The sequence below is a fragment of the Marmota monax genome, unplaced genomic scaffold (genome assembly GCF_021218885.2).
Source record: "Marmota monax isolate L192 unplaced genomic scaffold, Marmota_monax_Labrador192_F-V1.1 WCK01_AAM20220418_F8-fsc00125, whole genome shotgun sequence".
Lineage (NCBI taxonomy): Eukaryota > Metazoa > Chordata > Mammalia > Rodentia > Sciuridae > Marmota > Marmota monax.
Window position 1 is genome coordinate 14,052,262 of NW_026695235.1, and position 19,640 is coordinate 14,071,901.

Consider the following 19,640-nt stretch of genomic DNA (forward strand, 5'->3'; position numbering starts at 1 on the left):
TTCTGCATTTTGAAATGTGTGAAAGGTTTTATAACTTATCCTAAATAGGATCTATTTTATGATGCATTCTTTCAGAATATAAAAACAACTATGCTTACAGCATAAAATCTAGAAAGCACATTGAAGTATAAAGAAGAAGAAAAGTAAAACTCCATGAACATTTCTCTGAGTAATAGTAATATTAATTACTATCAATAGTAATAGTAATGTCAGTACCTCTGATGTTAATACATTAATATTAACATCAATCTTTCAGGATCAATTTTTCCTTTTAAACATTTTTTATAGAATCGGGATGACATACCTATTTTATCACCTGCTTTTGTACTTAAGAGATAACAGATGTTTTGGCTGTTCTCTGTGCTCCTCGGGTCTGATGCCCGCATCCTGCAGGTGTGCCAGACGTACACCAGATGTGGCATTAACTCTGCACTGCACACGGGCTACTTCAGGGTACAGTGGAGGACCGCCACTCAGACACGCTGCCACTCCACACTTTTGGCTCTGCGTGGGCTCAGCTCTCACAGAGTGGGCATGGTGGTCACTCCAGGCCCGGAGCCCCAGCGCCCCTGCCTTCCAGAAGGATGGCCAGAGGTCACTTCCCAGCATTGCTGGCAGCAGGGTCACATGAGTCTGCTGCCACCAAGTGCACCCTTGCATGGGAGGGGCTCCTGTCAATTTCACTGTGGACCAACCTCTTCAGATTTGGCATCTTACTGCGCTCGAGTTTTTCTTATTGATTGGTGGAGACATTTCACATTAAGAATCATCCTTCTTATTTTCCCAAGTAGGTCGTTCTTGTCTTGATTGTACTTACTTTAGTTCAGATGGTGCTTTAACTGAGGTCAGTTGTGCTTTATTTCAGGCTGTGAACTAGCTGGCTCATCTCAAAAGTGCTGCTGCTGGAGTGGCCGGCAGAGCCATGGCACAGCATGTGCCAGAGGAGTGACTTACCTCCTGTTTGCTCAGGTCCCACCAAAGGGCCTGCCTCCCACCTTCCAGAATGCTCCAAAGGAAGTCATGAGGCCTGGTGTGTCTCTGACTCTCTGCAGTAAGTATACAGAAAGAGTAGGAAGACACATCACCCTCTGTCTGAAACCATTTTGCATAAGGTCTTACAGGATTAAGGGATTACCTTATTAAATTGGTTGCAGTAACAGTGTTACAGCATAGTGTAGCATTCATCTGCAGAGTAATGTTCAGTTTTAGTAGCAGAGAATTCCTTTAAAAGGTAAATATATGCAAAATTTCAAAACTTAACTCCTTACATTTTTGCTTCTTACTAAATAATGAGTGTTTAAAGATGAATGATCCCTAAAGTGTCTGTGCAGATGGCTGGAAGTTCAGCTGATCTGGAGCTGAAAACACATTAACCGAAATGGAAAGTTCACTAGAGAGATTCAGAGGCAGACTGAGGAGGTGGAAGAAACAATCCCTCGACTTGAAGCTAGGACAACAGAAATCATCAAGTCTGAGGGACAATAAGAGAGAAGACTGAGGGAGAGTGCAGGAAGCCTGCAGGACACGGCCTCCTTCCAGTGCACCAGCATGCACATTTGAAGAGGGGACAGAGAACAGCCAAAGGAACAGTGGCTGCAGACTTCCCAGGTTTGCTGAGAGACATGAATATGAGCATAAGAAGCTAAAGGAATGCAAGTAGGAACTCAGAGGAACCACACGGGTCACTGTGGTGGAGCTCTGAAAGCTAGAGGAGGAGCAGAGTCTTTGGGCAGCAGGAGGGCGTGGCTTGTCACATGCATGGGCTCTTCAGTGAGGCAGATTCTCATCAGAGGCCAGCAGGCTAAGGACTGATAGATCCCAAGGGCCAAATAAACAGATGAGGACAAGAAGACCTGCCCACCAAGAACCTCCGCAGCCAAGACAGAAGGGAACTGAGATGGCAGCGGGAGCTGGTTTCCAGGAGACCTGCCCACAGGAGGGTCTGGAGGCACTCTGAAGAGTGGTGTTAGAACACTGGGCAGGGACCGCGGTGGGCAGGTGCAGGGCACCTAGAGAAACTGGCCTTGTGACACTGGTCTATGATTCCAGAGACGAGTATCTTCAGACATCGCTGGTCTGAGAGCTGTAGTATTGCAACTTTGGTTCGTAATCCCACATGGTGTTTTCTACATAATTTAGGAGGCCAAAGCATTTCAAACAATTATTATTACATTTGGGGAGTACAGTGTGTAAAGATGTGATCTTGTGACATCATAGTGGAAAGGGCTGGGGACAGAGCTATTAGTGAAGCAGTTTTTTTAATGACACAGAGGTTAAGCTGGTAAAATGGAAGTCACATGTTAGAGTTTGTTTAATGTAATCCGTATGGTTACTACAGAGAAAAATATCTGTAGCATATACACAGAAGGAAATGAGAAAGGGATTTAAACATTTCATTACAAGAAATCAACTACACACAAAAGAGGACAGTAATGCAGGAAATGAGGCCCACAAAGCCGCATGGCATATACGGCTCACACAGCAAAAGGGCAGAAGATCCCCTGTCAGTGGTCGTGGCCACGTGGGTCAGAGTTTGGCATGATCCATCCACCTGTGTGTTTTCTCCAAGGGACACTTTTTAGATCGGGTAGATGGAGAGTGAGCGGGTGGAAGAAGATGTCCTGTGGGAATCTCAACCTGGAGAGCAGGGCAGCCATGCCGCCAGATGCAGAGGACGCTACCTGTTAATAAGAAGGTTCCTACAAGAACCTGCAATTGCTATTGACATTCACACCCGAGGCAGGACTCTCAGAATACCTGGGAGGAGAACCGATGGGACAGGCAGTTCTGTGACAGGGGACATCAGTGGCCCACACTGTGGATAGAGGCCCTGAGGAGATGAGGGGGATTGCTGTGCGTGACACCTGCATCAGCACCAGTAGGAAAGCGCGTGCTGAGGAAGGGAAGGTGCGGCGTGGCAGGAGGGTGCCTGCAGCCACCAGGTCTGTGCCGGGGCTGCCTCCCTCAGCAGGTATGTTCCCAGGACCCTGGGTGGCTCTGGGGTCTCTGCCCAGGAGCCCATCTCTTGGGCCTCTGGGGAAGCCTCATGTGGCAGGCAGAGCGGAGCCATTCTCCCTGTGTCCAGGATAAGACGGAGAGGAAGGCCTAGGCCAAGCCCCAGGGGCAGAATACGGCCCCCTAGGCCCCACTTCTCTCAGGTCCCTCTACCTCCCAGAGCATCATTCAGGGAAAGGCTTTGGGGACAGACATTCCCCGTCCACCTAAAACAACTACTATGAAAAAGTGAACATCAGAATAGAGAGCGTGGTTGGAGAGGACAGATCGGAGCCTTGTCCGCCAGTGGGAAGGTGCGACAGCCAGCTTCTGTCAGAGGAGGCCGTGGTCAGCTCAGGACTGATCACCATGCGGTCCAGGAACCAGACTGCACACTCCACAAGCTGAGGGCTGTGTCTCCAGGAACGTCTGTGCCTCCCACCCTCTGGGGCCTGGAGCTTTCCCACACCAGCCTCCTGTCCACCCCCATTGCTGCTCCTGCCCCTGACACTCCCATCCACATGCCTTGCATTGTCCAGAGCGCTTCCTGAGTTTGGTCTGCCCCAGCTGGAAGCCCCTCTGGTAGCCCCACTGCCCCTGTGGACCTTGGCCTGGTGTCCTTTCAGATGCCAGCCATGGCATTGAAAGTGTGAGTGCTTTGCAGCTAAAGGACCCAGGTGTCCTCCCTGGGCTGTAGCCCCTCTGGCTCTAAGAGTTGCCTGAGGCTGCTTGGTGGGGACTTCAGCATCCCTACCAGGGATGTGACCGCCTTGGAGGGTCTGCCCACATATGGTCAGTGCGGGAGTCCTGCCAGCATGGGAATTCAGGTTCTCCAGGAGAGCTGCCGAGTGCCAGCAGTCACCACAGCCACCACTTCCAGAAGGGTCCAAGTCGTGAGGGAGCTGCAGCACACCCAAGGCCACCATGTTGGTGACTTTCCAGGCCACGTTGAGAGCAGCAGACTCAGGAGCTCAGCCAGTTCCCTCGGCTTCATGGGACCCACTGCCCCAGTCTGACTTGCTGAGGGGGCAGCAGACATGCATGTTCTTCACTCCACCCCTGTCTTAATTACGACCTGTGACACTTGGCGCTTCACTCGTTGGCCCTGGGTTATGGAGGTTGTGAGGTGAGCGGTGCTGGTGAAGCCAGGCGGCGGCTGATGGCTGTGCCCTGTGGGGGCTGGGTCACAGCTGGTGGTGACGAGCCTGTGGATGCCATGGCTGGCATTTGAAAGGCACATGTGGTGTTTCTTACCAGCCTGTGCCCTAAGGTTCAGGTCCTGCCCTGGCACCAGCTCGGAGTGGAGTCGTTGGGCACCTGGGAGCAGGATGGAGCAGGCAGCCCAGCAGGCCCACCCAGCCTCCTGTCAGCCAGCCACAGAGGCCTGTGCTGAGGTCAGCAGGTGTCTGAGCTGGACCCAGAGCTGTTCCTCTCCCTCCTGACTGGTCCAAGGATGGGCCCATGACCACCCAGGCCAAAGTCTCTACAACTCTGTCCCTGGGGAGGCTGGAGAGGTTGAGTTGAAGTCCGGGAGGCCGGGAGGTTGGGGAAGGCTGGGGAAGACAGGGGAGCCTTGAGAGAGGCTGAGGAATATTCAGGGGAAGAGGCCAGAAAGGACAAGGAGACAAACACGCCAAAGGTTTGCTCTCCCTGCCGTGGGCAGTCCCACTTCTGGGACTTTAACTCCTCACGTCAGTCTGGCAGATAGTCCTTTTTTTAAAAAAAAAATTTTTTAGACATTGATGGCCCTTTATTTTATTCATTTATTTGTATGTGGTGCTGAGAATTGAACCCAGTGCCTCACACATGCTAGGCAAGCACTTTACCACTGAGCCACAGCCCCAGGCCCAGATAGTTTTTATTTCATATTTAATGGATATGGAGAACTGGACAGTGCACTATTATATTTAATGCAAATACAAGCAAGCAGTTGATTTATGAATTTCCAGACCTATTCCCTTAATAAAACAAAACAGGAAGTAGGGCAGGTGAGACTAATTTGAGTTTTCCTGAATTCATAACTTGAATTTAAAAGTTGGTGTATTTGAACACGCAGACATAAAAGCGAGTTCGGCCACCACGTCTCCTGACTAGACTTCACCAGGCAGAAAGCTGAGCTCCGGCAGAGCAGTCCAGTAGTGACCTCCACCAAGAGGCAGCATCCGGGGAGCCTGCCACCCACTGTGACACACAGCACCCCAACCCAGTGAGGCCTCTGGCTTTACAGACAGCAGAGGAGGTGGGAGAGGAGGCTTGCAGCACGCCTGGCTGGAATGGCCGAGCGGCCCTGACCTGGCCCACCTGTTCCTGCCACACACATGCCCACAGGGCCAGCAGTGTCACCCAGAAGGAGAATCCACCCCATGTGGAGTTTGAATCATCAGTCTGAGTGACGATGTCAGTACCGTTGGTTTATGAATCATTTTTTCCTGTTCTGCGTGGTCTTGCTCTAGTTTAGGCAGGAGGCATCCGACTGTGTGAGCCTTGGTGGGCACTGAGAGCCACAGATGCGAGGACGGGCAGCCTTTTCGTCCTTTCCCAGGTTCTAACTTACTGGAAGCCTGGGGCCACCTGGTGGGGCTGCAGCTGGCGTCTGTCCTCTTGAGTCGGGATCTGAGCAGCACTCACTCTGGCTGAGGGTGGACTCTCGTAAGGGATCATGTCCAGCAGTCCCTACACAGAGCCTAGTGCCGCAGAAGCAGCGGTGCGGCCACTGAGGACGGCGCTGGAGAGCTCGGCTCTCCACTGCGAGCAGGTCAGCCTTGCCCGCCAGCATGTGCCGCACAGCTCTGCCACCCCCTTGCGGACCTTCGTCCCTCGGGCACAGCTCTGCTGTCTCTCCTTCCTCCCTCACTGGTGCTCAGAGAACTCCTGGCAGACAGTGGTCACCATGGTGACGACGGCCGGGACCTCCTGGAAGTCGCACTCTCCTCTCTGTCTCCCTCGGTGTCTCCACGACTTTGTCCACGCCTCCTGCTCTTTGATTCCCAAGAGAGAAAAGAGAAGTTGCCCAACGTGTCTGTAAATGGACTATGATGAGAACCTGGAGGACGCGCCGTGCCTGCCGGGCTGCCCCTCGGCAGACGTGGGTATGTCTGGCCGCTTGTCCCAGGACCAGTGCTGCACGTGTGCGTGCGGCCACGTTGTCCCTGCCCAGGAGCTTGGCCTCAGGTCCCTGACCCTCCACCCGTACCCTTGGCCTGCCCCACTGCCATGGCCACCTGCACGTCCTCAGGTTTTCAGGGAGGTCCAGATGGGCTTCCAGAAGTGACCAAGCGTGGCTCAGAAGAGGACACGTGGTGGTGGTCATTGGAGGGCAGGCACACTGGGCCTGTGGGCAGGGCTCTCCTGCAAGAGGTGCGGGAGCGAGTCCTGGCGGAGCTCCTTGAGCTCCAGCTTCCTCAGCCTGTGCTCGTCCCCTCCCTTCCGGAGCACTGGTGGGTGAGCTGTCACCGCCTTCTCCAGCTCTGACAGGGGAGAGGCTGCCCAGACTCCCCCAGTCTGCCACCCTGCTTTCCCCTCCGCCTGCCTCCTCTCCCAGTCAGTGGGAAGTCTCAGCAGATGCAGGGAGGCAGGGCGTGGGTCCTGCCCTGGGGTGGCTCCCTGGCCTGCGGTGGCCAGCATGCCGCATGCCAGTGAGAGCAGGGAAGACAGAGGCACTGCCAGGGCACCCTGTGGCTTGCTGTGCAGAAGGGGTCCCTGTTCCCGTAGCGCAGCCCTCAGCCAAGGTCAGGAAGCATGTCCAGGAACACAAAGTGCAGGAACTTGTTTTGCTTTGAATTCGTGTATCAATTTCAGCCACTTGAAATAAAAACATGACTGGAAGTTTATTTTTGTGGTGAGGAACATAACAGAAGCAGATGTAGAATTTATCTGGGAAGATAGATGAGGTGGTGCACACCTATAATCCCAGTGGCTCTGGAGGCTGAGGCAGGAGGATCGCAGGTCCAAAGCCAGCCTCGGCAACTTAGGAAGACTCTGTCTCAAAATATAAAAAGGGCTGGGGATGTGGCTCAGTGGTTAATGGGTTCAATCCCTGGTACCAAAAAAATAAATCAGATAGAATTGTCAGTGTCTTGAAAAGTTATAACAAGAGTTCCTGATCTACTGAAGGCCACCCTATTTGGTAGTCACACTGCTGAACTAAGTAGAGAAATGTACAGACGCTGGCCTTGAGTTCTGACATAGATATGTACCTGCACACTGTCATGTTAAAATCAGTTCAGAGGTTTGATTCCTATGCTGAACGCGTCAGGGCTCAAGAGTCACTTGGAATGAGGTGTTCAGCAGGCTGGAGAGCTGGGAGAACCAGCAGGTGCACCGTCCAAGAGGCTGACGACCCAGAACAGGATGGACCAACGGTGCCTCCTGGAGGACCAAGGCAGAGTCAGCTTTGGAAGAGTGAAGAAGCAAGAACTCGATATCCTCAGACGATCGCAGCAGCAATCAAAAACCCGTTCAAAATGGAGCTTGCATCTGCTGCTGCTCCCTGGTTCTTCCAACTTTTATTCCATCCAAGCCATCATCCTATTGGTCAGTGCTGCCCATGCTTAGGGGGGATCTCCATTTCAGTTGGCTATCCCACACGCCAGTCATTCCTAGACACACCCTTATTGACACACCCATAATCCCTGACAACTCTTAATCCAATCTAGTTGACAATTCAGATTCGCTATTACTGTCGCCTCTTTCCCAAAGACCTGAGACCAAGACTCGTCAGCTCAGGGTGAGGGCACCTCACCATCATGCCGAGCAGCTGGGAAGTGAAAGAAGTGGACGTTTGAACCTATCTGGAGGACCTGGTTCATGTCCCAGGTGAGAAACCGAAGCAGAGCTTGACCAGCATTTCCCCATCGGAGACAGGGACCCATCAAGCCTCCTCCAGTGAGCCTGTCCCCAGATCTGAGATGCAGCAGCCAGGTGTCTCAGGGATCCAAAGAATGAGGCTGAGGGACAACAGGGGTAGAGCAGCAGAGTTGCTGTCTGTAAACGGCTTCCAGATAGGTGGCCTCTGAGCTGCTCTGTCCAGGGGTTTCTATAGAGCTGACCTTTAAACTATTGGTGATGACTTGGGGAGGGGAGCTTCTTCATGGTAAGCACGGCCCCCGTGCAGTCGGGGTGTTGGCCACAGGCCGCCTGGCCCGTTACACACTTTGCTTGCTGCCCGGTTGCAATCAAGGTCCTGCCCTCTGCCTCCAGGAGGAGCAGGGCTCAGTGCCTGAGATGTGGTGACCATCCCTGGCATTTTGTACTACATGCCATGGAAAAGCAGCACATTTAAATGGTTTGTGGGGATTTCAGATTCCACACGCATTATCTTTGCTTCTACCCTGAGGACAGCAGCTCAAAGTGGGACCAGGGCCAGCTGGGGCTATAAAGCCAGGCACTTGACCACTGTCAAGCCACGAATGCACCAGCAGTAGCCAGGCAGAGGCCTCTAGGGCTCTGTGGTGTTTCCATGCCTTCTCTGTGCTCTTGGGCCTTGACAGTGGCACGGAGGCTGCTCTGGGCAGGTCTGACGTGGACCACTGGTGCGTGGGACTCCAATTCCCTGGACGCAGCCCCTCCCTGGCCTCCCTCAGCCCGGGTCACAGTGAGAAGAGCTCTGGAGCCTGCTGTGTCCTTGCCCTGGCAGCACTCTGGGTCCCCAGGGCTGTCCTCTGGGCGTCACATGGCTGCCCGAGGTTGGGTGGGAGGTGGCAGGCCATTCTGTGTTACTTCTCCAGCAGTTGCTGATGGTGGGGTCATTGGCAACCTGGAAGGATTGGGCTTAGGAAGCTGGTAACGCGAGCTCTGGAGGGGTGTGTGGGGTCCACTCTGATGGCTCCTCTCCCTGCCTCTGGTGGCACGTGTGGCCTTCTGTTTGGTGCTTTTGCTGGTGCCTGGTGTTATCTCAGGATCCCCAGGCCTCTGTGCAGCCCAGGCTCTGGGTCTGGAGTCAGTGAGGTTGGTCCCCAGTGCCGCCCTGCCCTGATGGCCAACGAGGTCCAGCTCTGCTGTTCATACGTGCTGGCAGAAGACGTGGGGTTGGGGGCGGGGATGGCTCATGACACATCAGTAGCAGAGCTTCTTGATGGTGCTGGTCCCTGCCTGCTGCAGTCTGGCTGGGCACAAATGCCGCAGTCTGGCTGGGCACACAATCACGAGCCACCACACAGCTTGTAGATTCAAACAGCAACTCTTTATTCCCGAACTCACACCAGCCGTCTACAATCACGTTCTGGGGAAATCCACGTTCTCTTCCCAAATCCACCTCCACTGGGCTTCTATCTCCAAAATATATTGTCTGAATCCCGTGAGAACTCAAGGGGAACTCAGGCAGCAGGATACGCCCTATTCCCAGCAGGAATAATCTTAAACCTTAAACCTGGAACCTAAACTGGGAACGCCCTAAACAAGATTATCTTAAAACCGGGAACACCCTAATCTGCCTTGGTCCTTGAGCAAGGTCATGTACATTCAATGTCACTGCAACATGGGGTACGCTGGCAAGGAAATTGTCATACTTACTTGGCTAATGGCTCCCAGCACCTGCCCCTGAGCCCTGCTGCAGAGGTGCAGAGCCGTGTGACTACCTGTCCTGCTCCCCAAACACCTCTGCCAATGCCGCGCTGAGAACGGCTTGGGCAGGGAGCAGTGGGGCCTGGCACCAAGCAACCTCAGTGGCACCCCAGGCCCTGCAGATCCCCAGGCCAACGAGGGGCCTGTAGCTCAGGCTGGGGCCTGCTCTGCCTGGGCAGCGACTACCAGCCCCCTTGAGCCCTACCAGACCTTGAGAGGCTCCCCTGTAGGGTCCAGCTTTCCTGGTGTCCCTCACAGGCCTGGGGCACCCGCTGGACTACACGAGTCACCACGTGGGCTGGGGTTGTGACTCAGGGTAGAGCACGTGCCTAGCATGTTGAGGCAATGAGTTCGATTCTCAGCACTGTGTATGAATTATAAAGGAGCAGGGACCGGTGCCATCAACTAAAAGCAACTAAAAAATATGTTAAAAAAGTACAGAAATATTACTGAGTGGTTTCTGTCTCTTGGTTGGACAGACTGATACATTAATAACAAGAAAAAAGTTCTAGTGAAATCTTGTAACTTTTGTCTAAGTGATTTCTAAAATTCTATTTTTAAGACAGTATGTGGAAAGAGTGAGCTTGTGGGTGATGGGGAGACTCTCCTTCTGCTCGTGGGATGGATCTACGCTTCTTGCCAGCTCTCCTAGGAAGCGTTGTTCTCCGTAGTGCAGCGGGCCTCGGCGGTTCTCTGGTCTGAGTGGGGGTGTCCACTTTCTGTTGTTGATTCCGGGTCTGTTCCATCTGGCCGTCTGAGAGCAGGCCTGTGTGACTCTGTTCCCTTGCCCCTCGGGTGCGCCTGTTGACCTGGATGTTGGTCCGTCCTGGTGAGTGTCCGTGGGCGCTCAAGAGTGGGCTCTGCCCTCGTGGGATGGGGCAGCCGTAGCTGTCCATCGTACCCAGGGGACCCATGGTGCCGCTGGGCTGGACGTCCTGACCGCCCTGCCTGTGGGTCTGGGGTGGCTGAGAGCTGTGGCTGCCCCAGCGACTGTGGCGCGCCCTCTCACTGCAGGTCTGTGGGCTTCGCCGTGCACCATTGCCTTTCTGAGACATGCACCCCTGCACCAGGCAGCGCCTGTGACTTCCTCGTGACTTCCACGGCTCCAGCTGAGACCAGTGCCGCTCCTCCTGCCTCCTCTGTTCCCCAGTCTTCTCCGCTCGCTCCCTCGTGGGCGCCTCACTTGCCTTTGTCTCCGTCGCCTGTGAGGCTGGGGTGGAACCTAAAAGCCCTCTGCCGCTGAGCTGCACCTCTTCATGTGTTCTGAGCAGGGTCTTGCTGAGTTTCCCAGTCTGGCCTCAGACTCACAGTCCTCCTGCCTCTGCCTCCTCAGTAGCTGGGGTCACAGACGTGGCCACTGTGCCCAGCTACATCATACCTCTCATGGTTGCTCCGTGCTTCCTGGATTGTTCTGCTGTTATTTTTTCTCTTAGATTTTTAATTTCAGAGGGTTCTTTTCTCATGTTCTCACCTCACATTCTTAGCCATGAGCCTCCCAGGGAACCCATCCAAAGTGCTCATCAGCTCTGGGCAGTTTTGATCTCTAGCCTTCTTTCTGATCTTAGGATTTCTGTCTCTCTGCTTGCATTGTTCAGTTGTTCTCTCAGCATTCACTTTTTCCCATTAGATCCCATAACACATCGATCATAGCTTTTTAAAATTCCTGGTGTTATCATTCAACATTCTTGTCATATCTGACTCTGCTTCTGATGCTCATTTAGGCTCTTCAGACTATTTTTTCTTTGCTTTTTAATCTGCCTTGTAATTTTTGGTTGAAAGCGGAATATGATGTATTGGATAAAAGGAACTGCTGAAAATAGACCACTAGTGATTGTATTAGTCTGTTTTCTGTTGCTGTATCAAAATAATTGAGGCAGGCTACTTTTAAAGAAAAAAGGTTTGTTTAGCTAACAGTTTTGGAGGCCAAACATCCAAGTTCAGGTGGCCCTATCTGCTCTTATGAGGCTCCCTTGTCGTCATGGCAAGAGCAAGCATGATAAATAGGATCACAGAATCTGCCAGGAGACCAGGCAGACTCAGGGGCTCCTTTGGAACAACTGGCTCTTGCCAGGTGGGCTTTTGTCCCCTCTGCAGGTGATGCCCCTGTAAACTAATCCCGTCCTGTGAGGTCCCACCTCCTAAAGGTCCCTCCACCTCCCAGCACCTCCACCCTGAGGCCGAGCTTCTACACATGACCTCTGGGACGCGCACAGCTTGTGGAAACCCCGCAGTAGTGTGGAGGGCACCTGGCCCTGTGACCAGGCCTCGGTGCCGGGGAGCCTGCACCCTGACCGTGCATCTCCATGTGTTTCCCAGTCTCTCCCAGGGCAGTGCGGCTGCAGGGCTGAAGCCAAGTGCTCTCTGCCCACACGGAGGGCAGGGGCTGCTGAAATCAGGTTGGCCTGGCTCTGTCAGCAGGCCTGGGGTGGAGGGCCAGCTGGGGGGCCGTGTCACGGTGGCTCCTTTACTCCTGTCTGTGCTGGAGCGTGAGGGGGTCTTCCTCCCATGTTGTCCCCTGGAGCTAAACCTAGGGATGCCAGGTCCCTGCATAGGTCCCCAGAGTCCTCATTTCTCAGGCTTCTCCACCCTGGGCCTCCAGCAAGTGGCCAGTGCTGATGGACCTGCCCAGTGCCCACGCCTGGCCCAGGGCCTCCGCTCAGGTGAGTCCCGTGTCCCCATCCTGCCCCTCCAGCCTCGGGATGGCATTCCTCGCTTCCTGGTGGGTCTGAGAAGAGTGTGGGTCTTCAGGATGCAGGTCTTGATCATGGGGCTGGAGGGCGACACCCCGCCTGAAGTGCTGGGCCTGGAGCTAGACGTGGACGGCTGGTGTTGGAAACCTCCAACTAGAAAACAAGACATGGCAGAGCTGCCATCTACGAGCGGAAGGTGTGCCATTGCCCAGACCATTAGCAAGCCAGGGACACAGTGCCAGACAGGAGCCATGGTGTCCCCGGGGCCGAGACCAAAGGTATGGCTAGACTGACAGGGGCTCTGTTGTCTCTGTGGCGGGTGGTCACAGCACTGTGAGAGCTGACCTGGGTTTCCTCCTGGCGCTTTGGAGGTACTTGGGAGTGGGTGACGGAGGCCCAACCCCACTGTCTGGGCAGCCACACCCTTGATGCCAAAGGCACTGTCATGGAGAGACCTGGTGGGTCAACAGGCATCTGCTCTGGACATCGGGAGCCTCTGCTGCCACCTACCTCTCCAGTCATGGGGCTTCCTTCTCCCTCCGTGGCCCCGGTCTTCGGCTGCCAGCCTCTGCTTATTCAGGCAGCTGGTCCTACGCTGGCCGTGCTGCTTGGGGTGGGAGGGGGTTAGGAGGAAAGGCCTGGAGCAGCAACATTGTTCCCTCACACAAAGCACAGTGCCACCTGCCACCAAGCTGCTCACGAGGTTGGTGACAGTGGTCATGTCCACGAAGAGAGAGGAGGCTGGGTTCTGGGGACGTGGGAGGGAGACAAAGGCTTCCATGTGGTGAGGGTAGGGTTGATGCCAGGGGGCCACTGCTACTCTGCCCCAGAGGCCCAGGTGGCTCCTGGGGTCTCGGATCCCACTCAGCTCCTCCTGCTGCAGACAGAGCTCAGCCAGCCATCTGGGTCAGCCTCAGTAAGAGCTGAGTCTCAGGGTGGTTGGAGGAGCAAAGGGACATGTGCATGTAACTCGCAGGTGTGCACCACAAGACGTGACACACAGGCACACAGGTGTGCACCTCAAGACATGCATGCACATGTACCCAGGCACACACCACAAGATGTCACACACCACAAGATGTCACACACATACACAGGCTTGTACCACAAGACATGACACATGTACACAGGTGTACACCACAAGATGTGACCCACACATGTGTGTGTGCAACATAAGACATGCACACACACAGGCTTGCACCCTAAGACATGCACACACATGTACACAGGCGTGCACCACATGGCATCGTCGGAGATTAAAATGCACACACATAGATAGCAGTGATAAAGATGAAGCACTTTACCGCAAGCTGGTGCTAGTTTATATAGAAAGTGAGAGTCAGTTATCTTAAACCAGGAAGCTCCCGGGGCCAATCACAGTAAAGGTCAGGTCATCACCTACGGTGCACGCACGTCCGCCCTGCATAAGATTCATGGGGGGGCACCGACTGTCCACGAGTTCGGAAGATGGGAGGGCCAATTAGAAGGTTTTCAAAACAACTTGTTATCCGCCCACTGGCAACTTGCCCGCCGCCATGCTGCATTAGGGGCTCCTTATCTGAAAAGCCCGGGGAGTTCTAGCCGCCCACTGGCAATTCACCGCCATGTTTGAAAGGCCCGGGGAGTTCTCAGGGAGACTCCCAACAGTGTGCACACACAAACACAGGTGTGCACCACACAGCATGCACACACATGCACAGGCCTGCACCATGTCCTGTGCACAAGCACACTTGCACCTAGCTGACGTGTGGAATCACTAGGATCATTAACATTACAAAGGTTACGATTCTGATTTTTCTTTCAGAAGAACCTGCACAGTCAGGCAGGAGGCAAAGGAAGGCAGGAACAGAAGGACAGCCATCTTTCTGAGCCAAATGCATTGGGGTCCAGAAGTGCAGGCCGAACCCCTTGGCTCACTTAGGTGCCTGGAGCCCAGGGGGCCCCCAATTTGGCAAATGGTGACAGAACACAGAACGTCTGTGTGTCAGGGGTATCACATTTTGTTTTTGTTCCATCTCATTGAATCCCATGCTTCCACTTCATTCCAAAGCCGGTGTCCCTTCCATAAGAGCCAGTCCCCACAGCACCTGGAGCAGAAAGCAGGGCTGTTGGCTCTGAGTCCCTGGCAATGAGGGACCCAGCCTCAAACCCTGTCCTTTTGTTTTTGTTTTTGACTTTCTCTGTGAGGACTAGAGGTGGGAGCACTGCGCACACACACAGAGCCACCTCTGTGGGTTTGTCCTCAGGACCCCACTGGCCTCATGAGAGGAACCCCCAAGGGATCTGCAGGTGGCCTCTCAGACTCTGTGACATGGACCATGCTTTATGTAACTTTAAAGATTTTTAGAAACCTGTGGTAGAATCATGTCAGGTCTGAAGCAGAAAATGCACAGGGTGGTTCCTCTACTCAGTGGGACCCTTCTGCACAGGCCTCTCTGTCTTCATCCCTTCCCCAATGCCACACAGGGACTGCGGCTGACTCACCAGCTAGTGCCATCTATGCACCTGCATCACAGACAGCTGTAGAGCTGAGTCCTCTCCAACAGAACGCCCAGGGTCAGGACCAGGCCTCGGTCCTGGGGAGCCTGCACCCTGACCGTGCATCAAACCTGGAAACCTGGTCCTCGAGCTCACCGCCACACACGGTGAAGTCATCTGGAACACATGCTACCTGGAGGTGGAACGTTCCCATGGGTGTAGAGCACCTACTGGTTAGAACTGGAAGGTACTCAGATAAGATCATAGCAAGAACTGGGGGATTAATATTTAAAGTAACCTCCATAATAAAATCGAACAAGTTGGTAAAAACCTTGTAACCTGCATTAAGTTTATCTTTTAAAATATATCACCTGTTGTTACACTTCTAAATGTGTCTGTATACCAACTTAACCAGCACATGTTCTGAACATGCTGGAATGGTTTTTTAGAACCTTTAGCAGGATTCTTGCAATGTGACCCAGAATCCAGCCCAATGGGAGCTCAGCTCAGTGCCTCCTGGCTGTAGACCCCCTGCTCCAGCTGGGGCCTGGGACAAGGGCAGTGTTTTGGTAATCACAGCTTTAGAACAAACCTCAGGTGCCCAGGATGCCACAGCTTGCACCCCCGTGTGGAATCCGCTATGAGGCGGGGCCTCCTGCTCACCCAATGCCTGTGGGCTGGCTCTGCCCCAGCCTGAGCTGGCCAGGGGGTGGCCTACAGCCACAGGGCTGCAGCCTCAAATCCTAAACTTAAATCATACCCATACTCTTGCAGGGACAGAATTTGCAACTTGTGACAACACTCTACCTGCAGGCAACTCAGGTGTCCCATGTTGCTTCACTGGGCAGAGAGCCCTTGCCCCCTCCTTTGTGGCAGCAGTCCCAACCACTCCAGGTGCTCAGTGGCCCCAGGACTGCTTAGGGGGACAGAGTTGTAGGTCCTTGAGGCAGAGGGTCCCTGCTAGTGGCTGGATATGCACAGTCTTGGGCTCAGCATCATTCGTGGGGACATTGCTTGGGTCAGAGATCCAGAGTGTCCCCAAAGCTACAAAGCACTTACATGACAAGTTACCCAGAAAGGGTCATGGTTGGGTGGATCCCAACCAGGAGAAGAAGCTCAGCAGGTATTCCGAGGCTCAGCCAGTCTAGGAAATGGGCATTTGTCTAAGTATGGGGAAAGTGGCTCAGTGTCTCCATTACTTTGTGGTGTGTTACAGCCGAGATCTGAGTCTGGGCAGCCTTTGGTCAAGTCCATGCTCTGTAGCATGCAGAAATGCCTGCTCTTCAGAGAAGCGGGAGAAGGTTTTCTACGACATTTTGGCAATAGTTCTCTTTGTAAATCCAATGTATTTTTTAATAAGTCATTTAGGAAAGATAGAAGTGATTTAAGGAACGCGGGTGCCATGGTTTGTCATGTTTTGGAAACTTACCCCAACCAGCAGGGCTGACCGTGGACCTAAGGACACGGCTCTGCCTGTGCAGTAACGAGCACAGGTGCAGGTGGAGGGTCAGTGGCAGTGGGCGTGGGCGTGGGTGTGGGTGTGTTCATCTCTGGTTCCTTCTCCTGCATGTCAGTGCAGCAGTGACGCCCTGGCCAGAGGCAGCCCCGCCATCTCACCTGCCTCCAGCACCACGAGCCAAATCAGCCTCCACTGCTTATAAATCACCCAGATTGTGTTCTGATAGAGCAGCCAGAAGTGCACTAGGACACTGCACCTACATTTAATTCCTCAATTATTTTTCTAAGAGCATTTCTAAGAGCTAGTAGGAAGAGTTCTGCATGCATATTTGAATCACTGACTTTCTTCAGATTAAAAAGTCAACTGTAAACCCTGCACTTAAGAAGTTTTATGTTTCTACCCATGACTGCCAAAGGCAATTGAAGGACTTTGAGAAGCGGCCAGAACTCCATCACCAATGACTTCACATCCTCTGCGCCTCCCATGCAGGGGAGACCTTCCTCACATGACAGAAGAATCCAGTTGCTGCTATGGCAAGTACTGCAAAATGTACAGCTGAAGAAACACACTTTCTTTGAGCCCAGGAGTTCTCCAGGTAAGGATTTGGGCCAGTGTTTTTCTCCACTGAGGTCACTTGTGGTTTTCAGTTGGCGCTGGAGTTGGTCTGGGGACCATATGGCTGGACTTCCCTGTCCGGTCCTTGGTGGGGAAGGCAGGTCCTCTGCAGGAAGACTTCTTTCAGGGGAGCTGCCTCAGAGGTCATGCTGGCCCACTCATCATCTCCTGGTTACAGACAGGCCATGAGGCCAACTGCAATGGAAAGGACAGGACTAGAAGCCACCTCTTGCTGGAGCGGTGCAACACACTGGGTGGGAGACCTGTTGTGAAAATACAGTCTACTCTGTGGCCTCACTCCACACACTTGGCCAAGACCCCGGGGCCTTGCCCCTTCAGCATCCCACTCCAGGACCTGTCAGGATCCTGCATGATGAAGCACTTTGCGTAGTTCCTCAGGATTAGCGGCTCAGGGACATTTCCTTCTCAGCCCAAAGAGTTGGGACCTAGAGAGCCAGGGCCCTGACTCCCAGTGGTGGGACAGGGACCAGGTGCCACAGTAGACAGGCCCACCTGAAGGGGTACCGTGAAAGGCATGAAGTGTGCACTGTCCACAACAATCCTGAGATCCAGCCCAACGCAGGGACACACTGCTCCCGATGGCCCCCATGGCTGCAATTCTGGCTTTGGGCCTTGACCCCGCCCGCTTTGAGTCAGAGGCTTCTATTGCATTACTTTGGGCTTGTTTAATCCACACTAGTGTTGACTCTGATGGTATCATTCTCCTGATAACTTGCAGCTTTCCATGAATGTTATGGATGTTCACCCAGTTGGACAAATCCAATCGGGGGTGAGTACCAGGGATTGAATTCAGACGCACTCAACCACTGAGCCACATCTTCAGTCCTATTTTGTATTTTCTTTAGAGACAGTGTCTCACTGAGTTGCTTAGCACCTCACTTTTCCTAAGGCTGGTTTGAACTCGCAATCCTCCTGCCTCAGCCTCCCGAGCTGCTGGGATTACAGGTGTGCACCACCGTGCCTGGCTCTGATTATCTTTTAAACAGGCTCTTTCCTATTTTGGGCTCCTTTTGAGAGAGTGTTGTGAAGCAATGCTCTTAAGATTCTTGGAAGGGCTGATTAATGAGGGCCTGAGAAGACCTTCACAGAGGCCTTTGCTCACTGAAAGGAGCAATTCAAATCTGAACACAGGAGGTTTACAGCCCGAGCCTATTTTACAGACAGGTCTTCCTGACAGTGTCCTGGATTCCATCTTTGCCGTGAGCCCTTTTCTTTAAGAATCTTCTGCTGGGAGAACCTGGTGGTGCAGGATTCAAGAGTATGAGAATGGAAACCCAGGCCTAAAATCCTAAACTTAAATCGTACCCAATGACTTTTGCCACTTCTCTAGGTTAAAGCACACCCTCTGGCCACCCTAGACTCGAGGGTCCTGCCCTTGCCGTAGGTAACTGGAGTGGGATGGCCTTTGCAATCTCCCAAGGTTGGCCCGTTGGCCACAAAACATTTACATTGTTCAACCTTGTTCACCCTCTGGTAGGACCCCCTGAGTCTCGCCCATACCTGGTTCAAACCAGGCCTGGCAGCAACTGAGGCTCCTTGGTAGCATCTCTTCTTGTTCCAGAGATTTGGGAGCTGATATAATATAACACACTGTGCCCCTCCACACCCCCTGGAAAGACACCAGGAAAGCACAAGCAGTGCTGCCACTCAAAATGGGGAGGAACAAGTGCAAGGAAGTCGAAGATTCGAAATCTGTGGGGCAAACACTCTTGAATTCCTCAGCCTCAATGCAAGAAAACTCTGGTTCAAGCCCAGCTCCACTCCAAAGGGCTCTGGATCCATTGTTGTTTGCTGCCCCCAGGAACCCATCTTGCCGGAGACCACCTTCCATCCCAAGAGAGGCCTCTGCGTTTGCAGCAGGCAGATTTCCCAGCATTCCTGCCCGCAGGAGGGTGCAGGGTCACAAGAGTCCCCTGTTCAATTTCAGCTGTCTCAGTGTAGTAGCAGCAGGGGAGTGCTCTTGCCAGTATGCATTTCTTAATGACGTTCCTGAGCAGTGCCCCACTGTAGAAAGAGACCACTGTCTGTGGATGGGCCATGATCTTAAAGTAGGACAGAAGAGACTGGACACCTGAGGAATTTTTCAGGAAGTAGGTTTATTGACTGCAGGGTTCAGAGGTGGCTCTCACCTAAGAATTCATCCTCTGAACATGAGTACAGAAATTCTTTGAACTTATTGGTGGGGGCTAGGAGGTTCATATGACAAGCGCATTCCCTTCCATCCTCTACAGGGGTTTCACGAGTTTTTCCTGCAAACCTGGCATTTATAAATAAAGAGGAAGCTACAAAACACAGTGCCTTCTGCAGATTGTTGCCGATAGCCGATGTCCTATGCAAAAAGCTCTCTGATAAGAAGACCAACTTATATACCACAAATATGGTGAGGGTTTCTGCTTAATTATGGTAAGGGTCTTCTGGGTGGGGGGTCTCTGGCCTGCTTCAGTCTGTGTGTGGATAAGCCACAACTTGTGCCCATGTTCCTATTGATTGACACACAAATATCATCAGCCTTTTGCTATTATAACTAAAATTCCCATGAACATCCTCAGACAAGGCTGCTTTGGATGTACGTTTTCATTTCTCTTGGACAAATACCTTGGGATTTCTTTTTCTGGGCCATTATGCCCCCACAATCATCCGTTGAAGCCAAGGTGAACTGAGGTCTTAAGGAGGTAAACGAGGTTCAATTAGGTCATGAGAAGGACTAGCCAACAGCACTGAGACTGAGAAAATGTCTGTTTAGGTCACCCAGTCCGTGGCACGTGGTTTCTGCAGTCCCAGAAGACTGGCTGTTGAAGGAATAGGGTTTCCTAAGGTCGTAG

At 53.0% G+C, this 19,640-nt stretch overlaps 1 long non-coding RNA gene across 1 annotated transcript; it reads left to right on the forward strand.

The window, feature by feature from the left end:
- The first annotated feature begins 9,544 nt into the window (after positions 1 to 9,544).
- Positions 9,545 to 19,112, forward strand: LOC124089154 (uncharacterized). The gene is made up of 2 exons (XR_009226210.1): positions 9,545 to 12,523; positions 14,712 to 19,112. It is a non-coding gene; the product is annotated as an uncharacterized LOC124089154 (long non-coding RNA).
- Positions 19,113 to 19,640: the final 528 nt, after the last annotated feature.